At 37.2% G+C, this 24,104-nt stretch overlaps 1 protein-coding gene across 20 annotated transcripts in view; it reads left to right on the top strand.

Annotated features, from left to right (window-relative positions):
- ADGRL3 (adhesion G protein-coupled receptor L3) overlaps window positions 1–24,104 on the top strand; it is an 848,379-nt gene that overhangs the window by 302,168 nt on the left and 522,107 nt on the right. The gene's annotated exons all lie outside the window — the stretch shown is intronic.

The raw sequence follows: 24,104 nt of genomic DNA, 5'->3' as shown, positions 1-24,104 counted from the left end.
TAAAGGGAGAGAGTTTTGGAGATGGACAAGATAACCGGAAGTGGGATGACCACTCGTGGGAAATTTCTCTTTTCCAGACTGGGTCGATCTTAGCACGTCCAACTTGAGTTAGGTGACTGGCCACTGAGTTTGGAGATATGGGAGGATGGGAGACGGGAGGGGGTTGGCTACCGGCACCCAGTCTGTGAAGAAGCTTCCAGGCCTTCCTACTTGAGTGGGTGAAGTTCAGACTTTCCGTGAGTTGTTGCCAGTGGGCTTGGCGTGCTGCATCCAGGGAGGCAATGAGATGGTCAGCCACATCTGGGTCGCCCGACTCATCATACTGCTTTAGTAGTTGCTCGCATTCAGCATCAAGACAAGGCGTATAGTTAGCACATCTCCCATGAGGAATGGCTTGGGAAGCTGCTTTGAAGATGGCTTGGCGGAAGCGCCTGTAGGAATCTTCAGAGGGGATAGAGTTAATTGGAATTGCAGGAATAGATTTGTTGGTAAGATCACTGAACAGACACCAGTTTGCTTTCCGAAAGTTCCATCTTAGTTTCTCCGAGCACAGAATCAGTGGGAGCTGGAGACCAATGTGGATGATAGCTGGGCGGTGATGACTGTGCGGGAAGATCTTGAGAACTTGTCTCATAGAGGGAAACGCTTGGCCATTGACTGTGCTAATCCAGCACAGGTCGGGTGACGAGTCTTTATTCCATCTAGCACTGTGAAAAGAGCCTGGCTATTTGGGATCGTATAATAGGGAGAGGTCATTCGCTGAAGCCCAGTCGGCTAAGATAGAGCCATCAGCACGAGTGGAGGAATATCCCCAGTCTTGGTGATGACTATTAAAGTCTCCAACGTAAACGGCTGGGTGATTCAGGCTAGGCAGGACCTCATTATCCCATGAGGCACTGGGAGGCTTATATACATTGACGAGCTGAATAGTTCCAATAGTAATGGAGTCGTAGAAGGTCGAAGAGGCTGTATGGTAAACGTCCGCAAGACACGATTTGGCGTAGATGGCTCGGCCGTGTTTAGGATGGAGATTATAGCATACTAAATCAAATCCACTGATGGTGAATCGAGCAGCTTATCGACTGCTATATGTGTTTCTTGTAGGCAGATAACATCTGCCTGATGCTGTATCACCAATTGACCAAAAAGAACGCGTTTGGCAAAGGACAGCCCCCCAACATTAAGTTGGAGGACTCGAAGAGCAGGACCAACAGCTTGAAAGCTGTCAGGAGCTGCTTGTTGCTTGCTTTGAAAGTGACTGGGAGGAAACACTCACGAAAGACATGTCTCTGATATCTGATTACTGTAAAAAATGGCGACTAATCCCTAGCACTGCAAAAACGGTATCATCTGTTTTCCATCTACACCATGCCTCGGCCTCGCGTGAGCTTAATGTGCAGCTTGGCGATGCGAGAATCCGGCATGGAGCCCAGCCATCTATCTTGGTGTTATTCTCGATTGCACTCTGTCATTTCACAAACATCTCATAAAAACTGCAGCAAAGGTGGGCGTGAGGAATAACATCATTGCAAGACTGGCCAGCTCCTCATGGGGCGCCAGCGCTTCCACACTACGATCATCCTCTCTGGCATTATGCTATTCCACTGCAGAATACTGTGCCCCAGTATGGTTCATCTAAGTTCATTTCCCACGACTACACTCGACCAGACCTGCCAATATACGCGGATATCTTCGCCCACCCTGTCCAACGCTTGACTTCTCGTCACCCAATCTGGTCCCCTACGCCTACACTGAACTTCTCTGTTCCAGACTCTTGGAAACAGAGTTGGCAGTCAGCTGAGGTAAAGAACAAACACCTCATCACAGACCCCTGCAAGCTTCAACCCGGCTTTGACCTAACACGTTATGATTGGGCCCTCCTCAATCGCTATCGAACAGGCCATGGCTGGTGCGCCGCTATGTTCCATCGCTGGGGAGCCAGAGACGACCCGAACTGCCCCTGCAGCTACAGACAATGACCCACATAGTCAAAGACTGCCACCTCTCCAGATTCAAAGGAGGTCTCGAAACTTTACATCAGGCTCAACCTGATGCTATTGACTGGCTACGGAAGAAGGGCAAACGCTAGAAGAAGAAGAAGAAGGGTAGATAGCAGCTCTCAATCTTGAAGGAAATATAGGAATATAATTAACTGTTTACCACATTGATCTGGTGCAGGGCCCATGTATATTCATATTTAGTGCAGGAGCCTGTATGACCTCCAGGTCGCTGTTATTCTGAGCTCCCAGTCCTTCGACACAGTTAGGAATATTCTAGGCTGCACTCATTTCAGAACCAGTGTTAAAAAAAAAAAAAAAAAAAAAAGTGTTTCTCGAGTGGAGAATTAGGCTGGTTCAACCTTCCTTCGGAAAATGGGGTAGTCTCTAATATTACTACTTTATAGTGGGGTAAGGTACTGAGAAGGCCCACAAAAAGGCTTATGGTGACATTCCTGAAGAAGTGACCATTGATGGTGGAGAGAGGTGTCTGTCAGAGGTCTGTTAAAAGCCTATCATATCTACAAGGGAATCCTAGGATTACCTGAGTTAGGCCCCAGATGATGGGTTTGCCTGGTAGTAACCAGAGAGGATACCAATTGAGCCAATCCTTTGCGCATTTCCACTGTTTGTAGTCACTTGATTATCCCAGAAACTTGGATTTTCTCCCAGCTGTTAAAGCATTCACTGTTATTTGTTATATCCAAATTGGTCTGTGGGGTCTGGCCTCAAGTTGGAGAGGAAGCAGACCTGTGCTTTTAACGGGGTCTAAGTTAACCTTGGGTTTTACTGCTTTCACTTGTTTGATGATTCTAATAAAGGCTGAGAAAATACTTATCCTTTAGTTGATAATTATTTTTGCCACTATATTTCTTGGCCAATTATATAACATTTTTATTCTAAAGTTTATGAATGTGTGACAATAATACTGATGCTGTCAGAAGAGATTAGGAGCTATATCTTACTTTCTTTTGTGTAGTTCATTGAGTAGATAGTGTGAATGAGGGATGTGAGGTAGGGGATAGAAGAGGAGTGTAGGAGTATGTCTAGGCCTAAGTAACAAAGGGACAATCATCAAGTCTAGATCACTGCACTGGTACCTTCATTGACATTTTAAAGCATGCATTCTCCATTCTCCCAAACCACTGAGCAATGTCCCTAGCGTCAAGTTTTTCTCAATCTATTAAAATACTAAAGTTTTTATGAATTAAGTATTTTAGGTATTTATTAAAAAACAAGACAAACAAAGAAACATATCAGAACCAGTAATGGCTGAGCATATATAGCATTTGCTTTTCATGTAAGAGCCCTTAATGGTTCTGGCTCAATATGACCTAGAGTCAAAGCTGTTGATGACATATATATGATTGAATTGTGTTTTATTATTTCTCCCGTTTGTTGTCTCTTTTACTCTCTATTAAAAAAAATTGAGTAAAAAAAATTGAGCCAGGGAAACTGCTAAGGGATAAAATGCATGTGTGATTCCCTGGGCTCATTTCCCAGAACTTCATACATTTTTTTTAAGGTGGACCAAAGAGATTACATAGTAATTATGTAAATAAAATAGAGCCATGTCCAATTTTATGCTGCTCTTTTTCAAGTTTTCTTTTTTTTACATGGAAATATTTCACTTTACTACGCTATCTCATAGTCCAGGAAGATTTCTTTCCTCATTCATTCTTAGTTGCATAGGATCTAAAATTTGCAAATAAATTTATCCTAAATGCACTGGGAGATAATTACGTAGTATGCATTATTTCCAAATGGACAGTAGCATAGGCATCTTATAGAATGTTGTCTTTCCTAAATCAAGAGATTATTTGTGGTCCAGTAGATGGTACAGTGGGTAAAGCATTGGACTTGAGCAGAAGGTTCTAAATTCAGTCCCTGGCAATGCATGTACCAGAATGATAACTGGTTATTTCTCTCTCTTCTTTCTCATTAATAAATAAATAAAATATTTTTAAAATCAAGAGATAATTTTACAGAGATAAAGTTTACATTTTATAAACATCTTCATGAATCATTTGTTGTGTTTTCTTAAGTAACAAATATGTGGTATCATTTGATTTGACATTTATAATGCCATTATAAAATATACTTAGCATACAGAAAATACACTTGAGAAAAGTACTTAACTAATGCTGACTAATGTGCCCACAGATATGTCTGTTATCTGACTAGATTATTAGAAAGAATGGAGGGCCCACATAGAACTCATTTGGATAGAGCTCTGCTTTGCTCTGTATGCACCCCAGACCTTGAGTACACTTTCCACTGCACTGAAAGAAACTTTGGTACTGTGGTGTCTTTTACTATCTCTCTCTTTCTGTCTCTATCTGAAAAAGAAAAAGGATGATAAAACATTTTGACTACAATGTTTACCTATTGGGTAAATTTTCATTGAGTGGTGTAGTAAGAGATATGCTAGTGTATATATAAATATATACAAATATAAATTTGTATAATACATCTATTTTCTATCTATATATTAATAACTAAGTTTTGTTATAAAATCCTTTACTGTCTTAATCTGATTTATATATTCTCTGAATATATCCTTTATTAATCATGTGTTTAAACATATTATCCAAAGCTGTTTAATGATTTCTTTTCCAATCTGGTACTGTCATTTAGTTGTTTACCTTTGCTTGCTCTCTTTTTTGATTTTTTTTCATAATCTTTGATAACTTATATTCAGATCTAGGATGTATGTTACAATGTTTCCCAGTGCTATTACATGCCAGTTTTTCTCCACCCTATATCTTTCTTGGGGGGGGATAACAATTTACTGGGACAGTTGTTGACTAATAGGTACAATTTCTTGCCTTCCTTTGATAGGTGTCTCCATATCAGGTTAGTTTCTGCTCTAGCAAAAGTGAGATGAATGAAGCAAAAGTATGAATTCATTCTAATCTCTATTTTTATTCCTTTTTTACCATTTGATGTGTCTAAAGTATAGAAGCTGAGGAAGTGTTTTTGAGGGTTAACAGGCTTCTTTCTCCTGGAATTTACAAGGCCATTACTTCTACCACATATCTTCCTTCTGTATTTTTTTAAATTTATTTTATTATCTTTATTTATTTATTTATTGAATAGAAACTATCAGAAATAGAAAGGAGTAGGGGAGATAGAAAAGAAGCGTACACATCTTATTATTAAGCATTAGTTTATTTTAGGCATTTTTATTTTGTGAATAAGGTATCTGATATTGAAGCAATTATCTGAGAAACAAGAATAGGAAGGGGAAACAAAAACAAAAGGTGGAACTAGGACTGAGTTTGGTCTATTGAATCAAGTAAAAGACTGGGGTGCTGGGGGGCTTTCATGGTCTGGTGCATAGTGGTGGAAGAAGACTTGGGCTGACGGTGAGAGCGTTTTGCAGTAAAATGAGAAATTTTACACATGTATTATCAACTCAATTTACTGTCAGTATTAATCCCTACAATAAAAATAGTTTTAAAAAAGTTAGCAATTCTACAAACCTATTTTGTAATTTGTAAGCTACCTAAAATGCTGATTGTCAAAGCATTGCTAAGAAAAATATTAATGTAGTCATATTTTCAAGCTGTGTCTTAGGGTTATGCTAAAGCTTACTGTAGTATCTATGATTTAAAAATAATAAATATGTATTTAAATGAACTTTTAGTAAGGGTAAAGTTATAGCAGAAATATTGCATCATATGCTACAACCTTAAAAACTCTCCCTTGGCAGTAATGGTCTCTGATTCCCTTTGGGTGTTTTAGTAGCTGATACTCCATAATGGGCCATTAAGGAAGATATTTAATTTGAGACCTACCCTGCTGAGATGAGATAATTTCAAAACATGTGCATTTCCTCTCCTGCCTGGTTGCTACTGATAAACTAACTATATGAAATGAAATATAGGAAAGCTGTCTTGGAATACTTTGTGCATATTAAAAGACAATAATTTCAAGAGCAAGAAATTTAGAGCATATTGTATGGAACCCCCCTTTTTGGTAAAGACTTTGCAAAGGAAGTATTTTTACTGCCACATATTTTTAAAAGTTTACTATCTTACACATAACTTGTTATTAATATTTGTTTAAGCTGCTTTTGAAAAATATTAAATGAATTTGAAATGTGAATATCAAAGATTTAAAGTAAATTGTTTTTATGAAAGATGTGTCTGGAGTGAAACCACAGTGTCTGATATAGTCATTGGTTTTAAAATTTGATATATTGCTCTCAGTATTCCTTATGGTTTTGGAAAAATCTTCAAAGCTAGTTTAAGTATATGTGTATTTCCTCCTTCATCTGCTGAGTAATTGAAATAGGATAAAAGTGCCATTATTACCTCTTTCTTGTAGCTTTACTATTAAGAAGGGCAAACGCTAGAAGAAGAAGTGAGGTGCTTGGGAATGAACTTCTGGACTTGTGTGTTTACAATACTATTGAATGGCATCAAAGCTCAATTTTTATTCTGTTTTTAGAGAGAGAGAGAAAGCAATACACTAGTTTACCATCCATGAATTTCTATTTTCTTTTTGCCTGTCTCTTATTTTATTTTATTTTAAATAATTTTATTGGGGTTTAATTACGTCAAGTACAGTTGCTCATACATGGTTGCATTTTCTCATCTCTACATGATAGGCTTCTACAAAATACTCTCACTTCCATTTTAGGGCCTTTTCCACCATCACACACCAGGACTCCAAAGTCTGTCCCTACAGTCACTTCCCTGCCTTTTCCCCCCAGAGTCCTTTGCTTTGTTGTAATACACCAAAACCAGTCCAGGTTGTTTGTATTTCTCATATGTGGTGCTTTCATGTAATGTTCGGTAGATCTAACCCAGCACCTGATACGTATTTTTATTTAGGATGCATTCACTGAATATATATTTTTTTGTGATTTTTTTTTTTCTATTTTATTGGATAAGACAGAGAGAAACTGAGAGAGGAAGGGGAGATATGGAGAGGGAGGGAAAGATAGACACCTGCAGACCTGCTTCACTGTGAAGCATCCCCCCTGCAGGTGGGGACACCCACTTAATCTTTTAATGACCTATCTTGCTTTTATTTACATCAGCTATACATTCAGAGTTAATGGGTTTCATAATTTAGTTCTTTAAATCCATGCTATAGCTCCATACAATTTTGGTCATCTAATTTGATATTGAAAGTTGGGTGTGGAGTGTACCTCAACAGTGAAGTACTTGCTTTGAATGTATGAGACCCTGGATTTGTTGTCCAGTATCACATGAACTGATGGAGTGGTGTTCTGGTAGACCACTTCCATCTCAGTCTTACAAAAATAAATAAATGTGTAGACAAATAAACACAATTCATTTTTCTAAGCTATGGATATATTTTTCCTATGAATCTCACCTGTACTGGTTGCATTATGCAGGGTATTTTTAATAATTTCTCAGAGAAAACATTATTATGTTGGTTTTAGATCAAAGCCTGGGATTACTTTTATAACACAAACTAAAACAACAGTGTCATAGCTTTCAGTTATGAAATACATTAATATTTCAATCAAAGGAATATTAGAAGGTATCAGTCCCATATATTACCATGAGCAAGTACCCAGGTTTTCAATTTCTCTATGTCCTATCCAATAAAATAGAAAGAAAAAAACAAAATAAACCAAAAGGATGGGGCAATGACTTCTGGGTGTCATAGAATCATGTTTAGGCATTGAACCTCAATATAACTCTGGCAACAGGTTTATATATGGAGATATATACCTAGCATCAGCCAAAGTAATCTCAGCTCTTGTATGGTGTGTGGGGGGGGGCGGGGTACAGAACATTTATAACAGGATAGTCCAGCCATTCTGATTGGAATCTGATTGATATATTTTGAATTCTTTCCAAATTTAATTTTGAAAGGTACATTTTTTTGCCTGCTTTTGCTTATCATTTTGAATACTTTGTATAATTTTTTTTTTAATTATGTTTATTTATTCCCTTTTGTTACCCTTGTTTTTTTATTATTGTTGTAGTTATTATTGTTGTTATTGATGTCGTCATTGTCAGATAGGACAGAGAGAAAAGCAGGGGAAGACAGAGAGGGGGAGAGAAAGACGGATGCCTGCAGACCTGCTTCACTGCCTGTGAAGTGACTCCCCTGCAGGTAGGGAGCCGTGGGCTCAAACCGGGATCCTTACCAGTCCTTGTGCTTGGTGCCACATGCACTTAACCCACTGTGCTACTGCCCGACTCCCTACTTTGTATAATTTAAGAAGTACTGGGGCCAGGTGGTGGTGCACCTGGTTAAGAACACATACTGCAGTGCTTAAGGACCTGGGTTCAAGCCTGGGTCCCCATCTGCAGAGGGAAGCTTCGTAAGTGGTGAAGCAGTGCTGCAGGTGTTTCTCTGTCTCTCTTTCTATCTCTTCTCCCCTTCTCAATTTCTCTCTGTCTCTATGCAATAATAATAAAGATAAAAATTTAAAAAATTTTAAAACAGAAGTACTTGCTTGACTTTTAAGTACCATTATTAGTATTATATTATTATTATTATTATTAGACTATTCTGTTAAAAACTGTGGACATACTACGTATTTACGCAAAGCAAGCGTGAATAAAATACATCACTGGCATGTAATCTATAGTGCCGTTGATTATATGTATATTGCTCATTACTCATATATATGAATGCCTTTTGCTTATAGTATGTTTGTATGATCTTTTCAATCTGAAGTTTGAGTATTTCTGTGTGTAGCTATATCCTTGATCTTCATCTCTTTTCACTGAGCCTATTAAGCAGTAGTCATACTAGCTGAAATTTCTTGACATTTCCATAAATTCTTTTTATTTTTATTAGTAATTTATTGACAAGTAATGATTAACAAGACTGTAGGATAGCAGGGATATAATTCTACACAGTTACCACCACCAGAAGCTTCTCTCTTTTTTTTTATCCCTCTCTGGGAATATGAGCCAAAATTCTTTATGGGGTGCAGAAGGTGGAAGGTCTGGCTTCTATAATTGCTTCTCTGCTGGACATAGATATTGGCAGGTCGATCCATAGTCCCAGCCTTTTTTCATCTTTCCCTAGTGGGTTAGGACTCTGAAGAAATGAGGTTCGGCAACACATTGGTGAGATCAACTCAGGCTGCCCCAACAATATGACCTAAACTTGGCAACTATAAATTATACTTTAGATGCAAATCTAGTTATGTATATTTTTTTGCTTTTCTACTTAAACAAAGTCTTTAATTTACAAGTTTTCAGTTCCCCAACTTGTCAGTTAGGATAATATTGATTCCTTTTGAACCCTGAGTTTAAATCATACTATTTAGGATAGATAGCTCCATGATTAGTCAGGTAATACTGTGACGACTTTTTTGAATTTATTTGTATTTACTTATTTATTTATTTATTGGATAGAAACAGAGAGGAATCAAGAGGGAAGGGAGAAGAGAGAGAGAGAGAGAGAGAGAGGAAGAGGAAGAAAGATCCTTGAAGCAGTGCTTGACTGCTCATGAAGCTTTCCCAGGTTTGAACCATTTTAATGCATATACTCTACCAAGTGTGCTTCAACTCAGCCCCAACTCTCTATGTACAATTTTTAAAAAATTTTTATTTATAAAAAGGAAACACTGACAAAAAACACAGGATAAGAGGGGTACAACTCCACACAATTCCCACCACCAGACTCCATATTCCACCCCTTCCCCTGAAGAGTATGGACCCAGGGTCATTATGGGGTGCAGAAGGTGGAAGGTGTGGCTTCTGCAGTTGCTTCCCTGCTGAATATGGGCATAGACAGGTTGATCCATACTCCTAGGCTGTCTCTCTCTTTCCTTCCGTAGTGGGGTATGACTCTAGGGAAGTGGGGCTCCAGGACATATTGGTGGGGCTGTCTGCCCAGGGAAGTCTAGATGGTTGGCATTATGGTAGCATATGGAACCTGGTGGCTGAAAAAAGAGTTAACATATAAAGCCAAATAATTTGTTGAGTAATCATGAACCTAAAGATTGGAATATTGCAGCTGAAGATTTGATATCTCTGATTTGAAGATAGCTAGTATGCCTATTTTACTTATATTCCAAAAGGCCTATAAAGATACTAGATTTTCCTGAGCCTGACCTCCATGTACAATTTTAAAAGTATAGGAAAATTGACCTGGGTGTAATGAAATTTTACATGTGTAACCCTAGCTGCAAACAAAGAAAAATATAATAATTATAATCTCTTCCTTTGAAGTTGTAGGGTTAATAATAATGCTAAACCAAAGTCATTTTTTAAAGATAAATGACATTTAGTATAGTAATTGTTTATTTTAAATGATAATTATTCTAATTTGCTGTTATTTTTCTTTTTTTAATATTTATTTATTCCGTTTTTGTTGTCCTTGGTTTTTTTTTTGTTGTTGTTGTTGTAGTTATTGTTGAAGTTATTGTTGATGTCATCGTTGTTGGATAGGACAGAGAGAAATGGAGAGAGGAGGGGAAGACAGAGATGGGGAGAGAAAGACACCTGCAGACCTGCTTCACCGCCTGTGAAGTGACTCCCCTGCAGGTGGGGAGCTGGGGGCTGGAACCGGGATCCTTATTCTGGTCCTTGCGCTTTGCGCCACCTGCACCACCTGCGCTTATAGCTGTTATTTTTCACAGCAAGTTTTGATAAGATTTGAAAGCTGGCTATGTTTGTGTGTCATGTCAACATGTGTGCAGCCCCTGTGAGATACCAGCACATAGCAGCACAGAGACACTGAGAGAAACTCCAATAGTATGATATCTCTCCTTTTCTGCACTTTTCTCTCTCCCTCTCTTTTTTTCTTTTTTGCTCTATCTGAATGAACAAACATCAGCCCAGGAGTGATATGTGCCTTTGCTCCATTAAACAAAAAAATATATGCTAACATTATTTTTATTTTTGAGGAATAAAGAATCCATTTTACAAATTGTATGCATGGAAAGAATGCAACTGAAATTAGAGTCATTTTCAAGCAGTTATGCTTCAAACTGAGCTGAGTTATTTATGTTTACTGTAGTTTCAAATTCATTGATTTTATTTCTAAATTGACATATCAAAGGATGCAAATATTATCTTATTCAAAGCCTTTTGGAAACAATCTCCAATCAAATGCTTTGTTGGATCTCAGCGAAGAGGTTACTTCAAGGACACTTAGCAAGGAAAGTATCCTATGTAAAACATTAATCTATTTCATGGTTAAATGATATGCTGCCCTAAAGCCAAAAATAGCAGTGTTCATTAAATCCAAATTTGTTCCTAAACATTAATAGACATTTATTAGACCATGGCATTATCTGAGACACAATTAGATGGAAGTTTTACTCCAGAGAACTTTCCTGTTAAAACTCCCTTCCAGATTACTTATTTTCCCACATTGCATCAAATTACAATTGAAATATAATTATAAGAAGATAGATCTTTTACTTAAGCAATAAAGTATTATGTGTAATGTTTCAGTTAAAATAAATCTATACAGATATAACATTTTACTTCTCTGAAATTGTACTAACTGTAGGAGTGAAGAGAAATGAGTAAAGATTAGAGACTGGAGTTAAAATTCTAGTGGACTTGTAGTTGTGACCCTGAACTCTCCCAGTTTCCAATTTAACTTAATATATACACCTATTTTCTTTTCCCATTCTGTTTTTCCTACTCTTTTCTACCTTGATTTATTTTACTATCTATGCAAAATGAATCATTTAGCTATGAAATGTCTATAGCTTTAAAAATCACTGTCTTGTATTACTTCAGTTGATCAAATATTTAAATCAGAATTCAAAACTTTTTTGTCACTTTGAACTCTCAGTCACCCTAACTTTGGCAAATATTTTGTGACCACCACTAGCCTTGGTATCCTCTTCATCTTCACTTTCTCCAGTGAATGTCATCCAATTTAATGTTCCAAAAGCTTGGTGTTTATAGTGTCCCTTCTCATTTTAATTTCCTTTTACACCTTACCATTCACAAAATACAGTCAAATATATCAATGTCTCTATCTCCCTTGCTACAAATGCAACTCATTTACTATTTGTAACATCACCTTTGAGTACAAAGCCCTTTGTTAAAATTCAACAGGATTATTGAATGTCTATTCTTGCTAGGAATCTTTACAGGTATTATATACACATGTGTATATAAATATATACATATATGATACGCACATGTATGTGTAGGCTTTAAGGCTTATCACTACAAGGTGAAATAAGTAACATTTCCAGATGTGAGCATTAAGGTGTTCAAAATTTAAGTGATCTACCTGTTCCCATACAGCCCTTAACTTGAAAACTGGACTTTTCTTACTATTCTCTTTTTATGCTGTTTCTGATGACTTTGTGTTTAATACTTGATGACAGGAAATCAGTTTTAAAAAACATTTGTACAAAATAAAGAACTATAAACATTGTCTACATTCAATTCTAGTTCAAGGGAAAGACAGTTTTTTTCCATATTGTATCTTTACTAGGATGCATGGTAAAACATACATCTGTACAGTTGTGCAGTTCAGTTATTGTCTCTTACATGGCTGTCATACTCTGCCAAGTGTGTAACAATGTCATTTTATCTGAAAGTATTATAATTTTCTCAAATTAATATTTGATCTCAAAAAGCATAATGACTAGTGAGGCAGTATTATGCAAGTTTGGAACCCTGACAAAAATTTCTTATTATGAACATAGAAAAGCTGTGATATTTTAGTGTCATTTCAAGTTAGATACTAAGTAATAGTTAATTAGTTTAATGATCTCTTAATACCTCAACTCTAGTTAAATCTTCTATTAATATGTGCTCTGTATTTTAAATCAAAGATCATTTACACAAAATGAGGACAAAACCTTGTGTTTAGTAGCAATACAGAAGATTATACACTTATTTGAATATAGTTATAAATATCCTCATCCTTAAAAGAGTATTTGCAGTGATATTATGTATTTATATATTTTGAGCTTTTAATTAGTATATTAGTAAAATAAAGACTAGATGCTTATAAACTAACTAAATGAATTAAATTCTTGAATAGCGTCCAAAACCCTATTCTGATATCATGTGACATCTGTATTATTATTTTGGGCTAATGGTTTCTAAAAGTGGCAAGTTTATTAAATACATAAAAAACTGCCATGGGAAAATAGGGGAGAAAAGGCGAGCTAGAAATGTGGCAAGAGCCATGTTATCATATGTATTATTTTATGATGGTCCTCATTTACTAAGAACATCTGGCATATCAGTTGCTGTACAGTTCTGTAATATATCCTATCTCTATTAGTTATTATTTTTTTAATTTTTTTATTTATAAGGAAACAGTGACAAAACCATATGATAAGAGGGATACAGCTTCATACAGTTCCCACCAGCAGAACTCCGTATACCAACCCCTCCCCTGATAGCTTTCCTACTCTTTAACCCTCTGGGAGTATGGAACCAAGATCATTGTGGGATGCAGAAGGTTGAAGGTCTGGCTTCTATAATTGCTTCCCCGCTGAACAGGGGCATGGACAGGTTGATCCATACTCCCATCCTGTCTCTCTCTTTCCCTAGTGGGGAAGGGCTCTGGGGAAGCGGAGCTCCAAGGCACATTGGTGGGGTTGTCTGTCCAGGGAAGTCTGATTGCATCCAGCTAGCATCATGAACCTGGTGGCTGAAAAGAGAGTTAATATACAAAGCCAAACAAACTGTTGGACAATTATGGACCTAAAGGCTGGAATAGTGCAGGTGAAGCATTGGCGGGGGAGGTGTTCCTCCATTTTGTGGATAGCTAGTAAGCATATTTTAGTTATATTTCAAAGGGCCTGTAGTTATACTAGTGTTTTTTTTTTCTTTGCCTGAGCCTGAAATCTGATATGCAGGTGAATCCTAATTATTGTCTGGGGAGATGATGTCATGGCTGGGAAAAGGACCAGAAAGCTGGATCAGGGAAGAGAGTAGCTCCCTAATATGGGAAAGGGGTATAAATATTACTGTGAACCCTATCAATTTGATGTGATCTGGGGCCCATAATTAGCTTAGGAGCCTGTGTGACCTCTACATCCCTCTAGTTCTGAGCTCACATTCTGTGGTCATGAGTAGGAACATTCCATGCTGCCCCAGTATCAACGCATCTTCCTCAGGTGTATCGTAGAGTATGTTGTCCATCCTCCCTTTGGAGGATGGAACATTCTCTTCCATTGTTGATCCAGGTTGAGGACAAGGTCCTATGGGGGCCCACAAAGGGGTCTATTTTTTTGTTCCTGTTAGAAATGACTGGTAACAATGGAGAGAGGGATTTACTTGAGGTCTAGGCCCATCAAGTCTGTTTGGGGGACTCAGGACTCCCTGATTAGGGCCCCAGCTGGAGGAATGGCCTGATAGTGACTAAAGGGTCATCGTTAAAGTATGCCAGTCTCTTGCCCTTATTCAGCTTTTGCAGTCCTTGTTTTGCTAAGGTTAGCTTTGAAGTGAGTGAAAGAACTGTAATAGGAAATAGGTGAGGAGGGTATCTAAGTCTAAGTGGACAGGGTTTCATTATGAACTTGATACTGACTCACTGAAGACTATTATGTATTTTTGCTTTCAGGTATATATTTTGCCCTAATTTATAGATACATGTGAACATATGCTCTATCTTATGGGACCTGGCCTACATCTAGGTTTTAGGACTTTATTAGGAAGTGAACCTCCTGGAATGGAATTAGAGACTACCATGAAAGGAAAGGTCTCACCTGAGTGATGAGGGTGAAGGGTTGGCAATCCATGCCTGACATCTTTTTTTTTTAATTTTTAAAATTTTTTATTTAAGAAAGGATTAATTAACAAAACCATAGGGTAGGAGGGGTACAACTCCACACAATTCCCACCACACAATCTCCATATCCCACTCCCTCCCCTGATAGCTTTTCCCATTCTTCATCCCTCTGGGAGCATGGACTCAGGGTCATTGTGGGTTGCAGAAGGTAGAAGGTCTGGCTTCTGTAATTGCTTCCCTGCTGAACATGGGCGTTGACTGGCCGGTCCATACTCCCAGTCTGCCTCTCTCTTTCCCTAGTAGGGTGGGTCTCTGGGGAAGCTGAGCTCCAGGACACATTGGTGGGGTCTTCAATCCAGGGAAGCCTGGCCAGCATCCTGATGGCATCTGGAACCTGATGACTGAAAAGAGAGTTAATATACAAAGCCAAACAAATTGTTGAGCAATCATGGACCCAAAGCTTGGAATAGTGGAGAGGAAGTGTTAGGGAGGTACTCACTGCAAACTCTAGTGTACTTCTGCTTTCAGGTATATATTTTGCAGTAGTTTATAGATACGTGTGAAGATATGCTTTTTTTTTTCTCACAGAAACTGGTGTATATCTAGGTTTTGGGACTTTGTTAGAAAGTGAACCACCTGAGATGAAATTAGAGTGTACTATGAAAGGAAAGGTCTCACCCGAGTAATGAAGCTGAAGGGTTGTCATTCCACACCTGAAGTCTCTGGACACAGTCTGAAGTGAAGCATGTTGAGGTGGCAGTCGTTGCGTTGGTTAGGTTATGATCGGCAGATGCAATATTATTTGATATGGATTGGGAGAGGCATACGGGAAAGTGGGCCCTATCCAAGGGTTCCAGGACTGGGAGAAGCAGGGGCTCTATAGTGGAGATGTGAGGTTCCTGGTGTCTTAGGGTTCAAAAGGACAATCGATAGTTAATGTTATCATCACATTATTTGGTAATTGGGTTAACTTTGAAAAGTCCTTTTGTTATGATTTGCTATACAGTACCCAGTATCTTGTATATAGCTGTGCTATTGGATGCTTCTAATCTACTTGGTCTAGACTTTTGAGAGAGTCCGCATATCAAATACACAGCCTATATATTAAAAAGGTTCAGTTTGTGTTTTGAAAAACTTTGAGACATACAATGATTTTCCCCCCTCTCATATTAATTAACTACTGATTTATATTTTGCTAGGAGTGTACATAAACACCATTCCCACGACCAAAAGACTGTGACCCATCCCTCCTACCCACTCCCACCCCGCACTGTCCCAGGAAGCTGCATGTCTACCCCTCACAACAGGGTTTTTACTTTGGTGCCCTACTTACAATTTGGTCAGGCCCTGCTTTTAGTTTCCCTTCAGATCTTCTTAGTTAACTTCTGTTGATGAGTGGGATCATCCCATACTCATCTTTATCTTTCTGACTTAGCTCACTTAACATAATTCCTTCTAGCTCTGTCCAAGATGGGTCAGAGAAGGTGGGTTCATTGTTCTTGATAGCTGCATAGTATTCCATTGTGTATATATACCACAGCTTTCTCAGCCACTCATCTGTTGTTGGGCACCTGGGTTGCTTCCAGGTTTTAGCAATTATGAATTGTGCTGCAATGAACGTAGGAGTACACACCTCTTTTTGGTTGGGTGTTATGGAGTCCTTGGGGTATAAGCCCAGGAGAGGAATTACTGGATCATATGGAAGGTCCATGTCTAGCCTTCTGAGAGTTTTCCAGACTGCTCTCTACAGAGGCTGTACCAATTTACATTCCCACCAGCAATGTAAAAGGGTTCCTCTGTCCCCACATCATCTCCAGCATTTGTTGCTGCTGTCCTTTTTGATGTATGCCATCCTTACAGGAGTGAGGTGGTATCTTAGTGTTGTCTTAATTTGCATTTCTCTGACAATCAATGACCTAGAGCAGTTTTTCATATGTTTGTTAGCCTTTTGTATCTCCTCTTTGGTGAGTGTTTTGTTCATATCCTCTGCCCATTTTTGGATGGGGTCTTTTGCTTTTTTGGTGCTAAGTTTGCTGAGCTCTTTATATATTTTGGTGATTAGTTTCTTGTCTGATGTATGGCATGTGAAGATCTTCTCCCATTCTGTGAGGGGTCTCTTTGTTTGTTTAATAGTTTCTTTGGCTGTGCAGAAGCTTTTCAATTTGATGTAGTCCCACTGGTTTGTTTCTGCTTTAGTCTTCCTTGCAATTGGGTTTGATTCATCAAAGATGTCCTTGAGGTGTAGGTGGGATAGTGTTTTACCAATGTTTTCCTCTAAGTATTTGATTGTTTCTGGTCTGACATCTAGGTCTTTGATCCATTTGGAGTTGATTTTTGTTTCTGGTGAGTTAAAGTGGTTCAATTTCATTCTTCTGCGTGTTTCCACCCAGTTTTCCCAGCACCATTTATTGAAGAGAGCCTCCTTTTTCCATTTAATCCTTTGGGCCCCTTATCAAAGATTAGATGTCCATAGGTGTGGGGGCCTGACATCTCTGTAGATAGTCTGAAGTGAAGCATGATGAGATGGTACTTGTTGCATTGATTAGGTTGGAATATGCAGATGCAATATCGTTTGGCCTGACTTTAGAGAAGCATGCAGGGAAGTGAGCCCCTCCCCCAGAGGTTCCAGGATTGGAAGAAACATAGGCTCTATAGAAGAAACAGGAGATTCCTGTTGTCTTAGGGTTTAAGAAGACAGTAGATAGTTATTGCAATAATCACATTGTTTGGCAATTGGGTTAACTTTAAAGAATCCCTTTGTTAGGATTTGCAGTATCATACACATCCTCACCACATTTCATGCCCTTTGACATTGTTTGTATATAGCTATGCCACCAGTTGCTTTTGTTCTCCCTGTACTAAGCTTTTAAGAGAGTCAAGATATCAAAGACTCAGCCTATGTATTAAAAATACTCAGTCTGTGCTTTAAAAAGTTTGAGATATTCAATCAATTTTTCCCTCTCATATTAATTAAATAGTGATTTATATGACTGCAAATTTATAGGAGTGTACATAAACATCATTCCCACCACAAAAAGACTGTGTCTCATCTCCTCCCCTCACCCTCAATTAGTTATTTTTATAATATTCCATAAAAACCTTAATTCATTTGTCCTCCAAATTAACAATAGTGAAATATTTCTTCAGATTCTTCTAAAATCCATGAAATTTTCTCCTTCCGGACCTTTTGGGTTTTCTAACCTGTATTATCTCCTTTAAAAAAATTTCTTCATATTTGGATTTATATTTTATGTTTTGCATTTATTATATTATCTTCTCTCTTTCTACTGCTAACCGTTATTGTTCTGTTCTACTTGTTCCTCATTCCTTCAATACTAGCACTGTGTCATAAAAAAGATCACATACTTGCTTTTACCATACATAGTTTGCATTGTTTGTGTTCAGTAATGATGTCTTGCAGACATTTCCAAATAAACAAATGTGTGGCTTGCTTGAATCAAATAGTCCTTGAAATACTAAGCAAGCGGATTGAGGAATTTATTTTCCATAAACTGCCAATTTTATGAAAATAAGATTATTAGGACATTTGTGTTTGTATTGATGCTAAACAGATGGGATAACTAAATAATTTCTAATAGTTAATGGTCTTTGATGCCCTAAATGTGTAGAATTAAGAATATGTGCTTGATTTAATATAAATTTTTGATACACACATCAAAATAATGATAGAAAATATTTAAGTCAAAATACTCTGAAGAGGCTATTTGATGATACACTTGATGAACACACGTTACCATGGTCAAGGACCCAAGTATGTCAATAAATTTTTTAGCACCAAAGTACTAGATACGCACAATTGTAAATCCCTTCTTGTTTCACACGTGCGCGTGCACACTCACACATACACACAGAGAGAAAGAGGGGAGAGAGAGAGAGGAAATCTACTGTGAACATAGGAGTATGTAGATGTCTTTGTATAGGTGTTTTTGTCTTTTTCGGGTGGCTATCTCAGAGAGAGAATGTCCGGTGTTAGGATAGATCCATTTCTAATAGTCTGATGGGGCAATGGCAGCACAGTGTTCAATGTGGAGGAAGACCTAACATAGTGGTGGGATTAGTGTGCAGGTGCTTATCACGGAAGAATTAGAACTTGTATCCATATGACAACAACTGTCTTGTAAGCCACTATTTCTTTTAAAAAAATTAAAAGATAAAAATTTGACAGTTTTTAAAAAAATTTTGTTCCTAAAACACCTCCTGTAACAGATGCCACATTTTGCACATTGCTCTAAATATCGATGACTGTAGCATTACCATTCATACTTTAATGTAAGTGGTTTTAAAATAGTCATTACACTTTAAACTTGTAGCTACAGTCTCACCATTTTTTCTTTTTCTTTGCTTTGTTTTGTTTTGCCTTCAGGGTTATCACTGAGGCTTGATGCTAGCAAATCTGCTCCTGGAGACCTTTTTTTTTTTTTTTTTTAATAGGAGAGAGAGAAATCAGAGGGAGGGAAGAGAGAGAGAGGGCAATAGGATACCTGCAGACATGCTTTATTGGATGTGCCAATGCCTTACCCTTTTTCAGCACAGAACTTTGAACATATAGAATTTGTATTGTAGATGGAAATGCATTTTTGAAGTTGGTTTGCTAAGTGATTTATGTCATAAGTATAACTTCCTTTTCTATTAGTAATTATCTTGTCCTTTGTGATATTTTGCTCTCTGTGTTTCTGAGGAGCTATATTTTAGAAATGCTTTCATAAAAATCCATTTTATAAGGAAACTGATTTGTTTGGTGAAATTAATGACAACACAATTGAAATAAATGCTACTAGAATGCTCCCCCCCACACACACACACTTCAGTATTGCACTATTGGAATGGCAATTTACAGGACTGTAATTTTGAGTGGAATACATTCCACATTTATTCAAAATAGGTGTCAGTACATCTCACTCTAAAGCTTTTTGTAGTGATAATATTTAAAGATTGTCTTTTATATGTTAAGAAATTATTATTTTTCAAATTATGTCTTAGAATTTATATAGTGTAGGTGGGATGGATTGTGGCATACCTAGTTGAGTGCATATATTACTGTGTGCAGTAACCTGAGTTCTAGCCCCAATTCCCCACCCGCAGGGGGGATGCTAACTGTGAAGCAAGTGTGCAGGTGTCTCTCTATTTCTCTCCTTCCCTGTCTCCTCCCTCAATTTCTCACTGTCCTAACTAATGAAAAAGAAAAAAAAATAACAAAAAGAGATGAGAGAGAGAGAGAGAGATGGAGAGACAGGTGGTTGAGTGCATATGCTACAATGCACAGGAGAAAGCTACAGGAGTGGTGTAGTAGGGCTGCAGATGTCTCTCTATCTCTCTCTCTCCCTCTCTCTCTCTCTCCCTTCCCTCTTGATTTCTGACTGTCTCTATCCAAAAAATAAAGATGATAAGAAAATTTCAAAAAGAGAGAGAAAGCAAGAAAGGAAAAATAAAGACATGTATGCATGCCTGAAGCAATATATGTGCAGTCACCAAGCCCCAGTGATAACCTTAGTGGAATATATACATATATATATATATATACACATATATATGCTATTATTATATATAATTGATTTTTAATTTTTTTATTATCTTTACCTGTTTACTGGATAGAGGCAGTTAGAAATTGAGAAGGAAGGGGGATATAAAGGGAAAAAGACAGAGAGACATCTGCAGCCCTGCTTCACCACTCAAAAAACATTTCCCTTGCAGGTGAGAACTGGGGGCTAGAGCCCAGATCCTTGCTCATTATTATATATAATTGTTTTATCTCTGATTTCAAAGTATTTAAGTATTTTGTTGCTTTTGGTGAGAGGTAGTTAGAAATTATCTTGGCAGAAGACCTCACCAATCTGTCCTGGGATCCCACCTTCTGCCCCACTAGGGAAAGATAGAAACAGGCAGGGCGTATGGATTGACCTGTCAATGCCCATGTCCATTGGAGATCTTTGGTCCAGATTCTCAGAGGGATAAAGAATAGGGAAACTTCCAAAGGAGAGAATGGGATACAGGACTCTTTTGGTGGGAATTGTATGGAGTTGTACCCCTCTTACCCTACATCTTGTCGATCATTATTAAATCACTAATAAATCACTAATAAAAACAAGTAAATAAAGATATTATCTTTAAATAATAGCATCTATTCTTCAAGATCTGCCCCCAGTTCTATTTGTGATATAATTATGAAATCATGTTCTATTTCTTAAAGTTTGTGTAAAATATCTGAATAGGCTTCACTTTATTCCCTGCTGTGATATCTTCAAATAAGCAATTATTAATAATTGATGTATACTTCTTTATATTTTCAGTAAATTAACTTTCTTCCTTGCTTTTTGAATGTGAAAAGGTGTACTCTATGACATAAGTTATAGTCTTAACTGAAGTCAGATTTAAGTCTGCAGTACACATATTACAATATAGAAATAATTTTCCCCACTCTTGCAAATGATACAATTCTATTGATGTAACTAGGCTGTGTTTTTCTTTTAAACATGGCATTTCCTGTAATATTTTCACTCCTGCCTTCTAAATTGTTGTTGGTTTTCAATTTTTCAATCAAATAATGTTTATTTGATAGTCTTTACTGAAAACATCAAATGTTTCCCCTTTGCACTATTAGTGCATGTTTTCTTTTTCTTCTACAGAAAGAAGAAAGAACAATAATTCTGACAGTGGAATCAGATATATAGGGGAGAAACTTTTGTTGTATGTAATTGGATTTTTCCCTCATAGTAAACATGATACAATAGTATATGCTGTATAGATTTGTATGGAAAGTTAAATTATATCTTGAACATTATTGGATGTGTGTCAGGTATTAAACGTGTTCATTAATCTTTATTTTGTGACTTGAATGGCCTTTTTTCCTTATTATAAACACCATGACTTGTGAGAAACACTGTTTTTCATTTTCATTTTCAGTAAAATTACTGGTAAATATTTAATATATATGTTGCCATGTCAAATAAATAATTTGATTTCTGCAATGTGTGTGTATACACAGCTCCGAATACCATAATGATACAGAGAAATACTAAAGAAATGAATGTTGAAGATAAGGTTATTATTTCTATGTTTGTGTATCAAGTCAGTTTAAGTATCCCTTCTTTACTATCTGTCAATTACCATGAGGATGTTAAATAGTGTAACTCTAGACTATTTGCTTTATATTTGAATTTCAAAACCTACACTACTGCATAGGTTTTGAAATTAAAAAAAATTATGTATGTATTCTCTTTTGTTGCCCTTGTTGTCTTGTTGTAGTTATCGTTGTTGATGTTGTCGTTGTTGGATAGGACAGAGAGAAATGGAGAGAGGAGGGGAAGACAGAGAGAGGAAGAGAAAGATAGACACCTGCAGACCGGCTTCACCGCCTGTGAAGCGACTCCCCTGCATTGGGGAGCCAGGGGATCGAACCCGGATCTTTATGCCCATCCTTGTGCTTTGCGCCACCTGCACTTAACCCACTGCACTACCACCTGACTCCCAGGTTTTGAATTTTCTTGTACGTCTCTGTGTGGTTAAGAGAAATTGAAAAAAGTTTTGTACAAACCTTTCCATGTAGTTTCTATTTTATTTCAGCCATACATTTCTTTCTTATTAGTGCTTTCTTTATTTGAAAAAAAAAAATTACAGCTACGTAGGTGTACAGTGGATTTGTACAGGACTTATAGTTGAATGCCCTGATTTGGACCCCTGATTAACATATGAAGAGATATAGCACTTAAATATGAATACTGTTTTAGACAGTATATAGTTTTAGTTCATGAAATTTAAAATGAAAACGTAGATTTACACTTCATATAACTATATGAATTAAATAATATCATTCCTTAAATTCAGGCACAGAGACATTATATTATTTGCCCCAGGTCACAGTAGGTACTTCTTCTTCTTCTTCTCCTTCTCCTTCTCCTTCTCCTTCTCCTTCTCCTTCTCCTTCTCCTTCTCCTTCTCCTTCTCCTTCTCCTTCTCCTTCTCCTTCTCCTTCTCCTTCTCCTTCTCCTTCTCCTTCTCCTTCTCCTTCTTCTTCTTCTTCTTCTAGCGTTTGCCCTTCTTCCGTAGCCAGTCAACAGCGTCAGGTTGAGCCTGATGTAAAGTTTCGAGACCTCCTTTGAATCTGGAGAGGTGGCAGTCGTTGACTATGTGGGTCATAGTCTGTCTGTAGCCGCAGGGGCAGTTCGGGTCGTCTCTGGCTCCCCAGCGATGGAACATAGCAGCGCACTGGCCATGGCCTGTTCGATAGCGATTGAGGAGTAACTAGTAACTCTACCTTACTAATAGAAGTAGAAATTGAAATTGGGTAGTTGTGTTGCAGAATCCATGTACTAATAACTTCAGAAGTTAAGATTAACTTGTACTTAAAAAAAAAATTATAGCCAGTGTGGTTATTTTACAATTATCTTGGTAGAATGAGGGTTATTAATCAAATCTTTAATATTTCAAAATCTTTGCTTTGAATATCCTTTTTAGAAAATATTAAAATTTGTACTCAGAATAATTAAAATAGATATGTAAATCACCAGAATAGGAAGAAAAGGAAGAAAAAGGGTAATAGAAGGAAAAAAAGAGGAAAGAATAGTAAGAAGGAAGAAAAGAAATAAATAAGGAAGATAATTGCAATTAAACTTGATTGATGGATTTAAAGGTGCTGAATGTGAAAGAAAACACCTTTACATTATGGATCATGGGCTTTTAGTGTTTTCTAACATACTGAATCTATATTATACTATAGAAATTTGCAGACATTAAAAAGCAGCTGCTAGAATGGCTCATTTAATCCTTAGTAATTAATGTATTTTGATATATTTAAATGTTTAAGGAAATTGCATATTATATTCAACGTTCTCATCTGTATTTTTAGTCTAATTCTTAACATCTATAGTTACATTTGAAAGATTTAATTAACATAGAACTATGATGTCCACAGATATATGTACAAAAAGAAGCTTAGAAATATTATGCAATTGGTATGTAAAATAATTTTTGAATTAATTTCAGGGTATAGAATGAAAGCAGGACTCATGTATTTAATTATTTTTGATGCATAGTGATCTTTACTAGTCTAATGTTAGTAACAATTATGTTTGTGAAAGACTTTTATAAAAATAAGTCCTTGAGGGAGTTGGGCTGTAGTGCAGCGGGTTAAGCGCAGGTGGCGCAAAGCACTAGGACCGGCATAAGGATCCCAGTTCGAACCCCGGCTCCCCACCTGCAGGGGAGTCGCTTCACAAGCGGTGAAGCAGGTCTGCAGGTGTCTATCTTTCTCTCCTCCTCTCTGTCTTCCCCTCCTCTCTCCATTTCTCTCTGTCCTATCCAACAATGACAACAACAATAATAACTACAACAATAAAACAACAAGGGCAACAAAAGGAAATAAATAAATAAAATAAATATTAAAAATAAATAAGTAAATAAATAAAAAATAAGTCCTTG

This window comes from Erinaceus europaeus, chromosome 3, assembly GCF_950295315.1.
Source record: "Erinaceus europaeus chromosome 3, mEriEur2.1, whole genome shotgun sequence".
Lineage (NCBI taxonomy): Eukaryota > Metazoa > Chordata > Mammalia > Eulipotyphla > Erinaceidae > Erinaceus > Erinaceus europaeus.
Note: the sequence above shows the minus strand (reverse complement) of the source record. Positions and strands in the feature narration are given on the sequence as shown.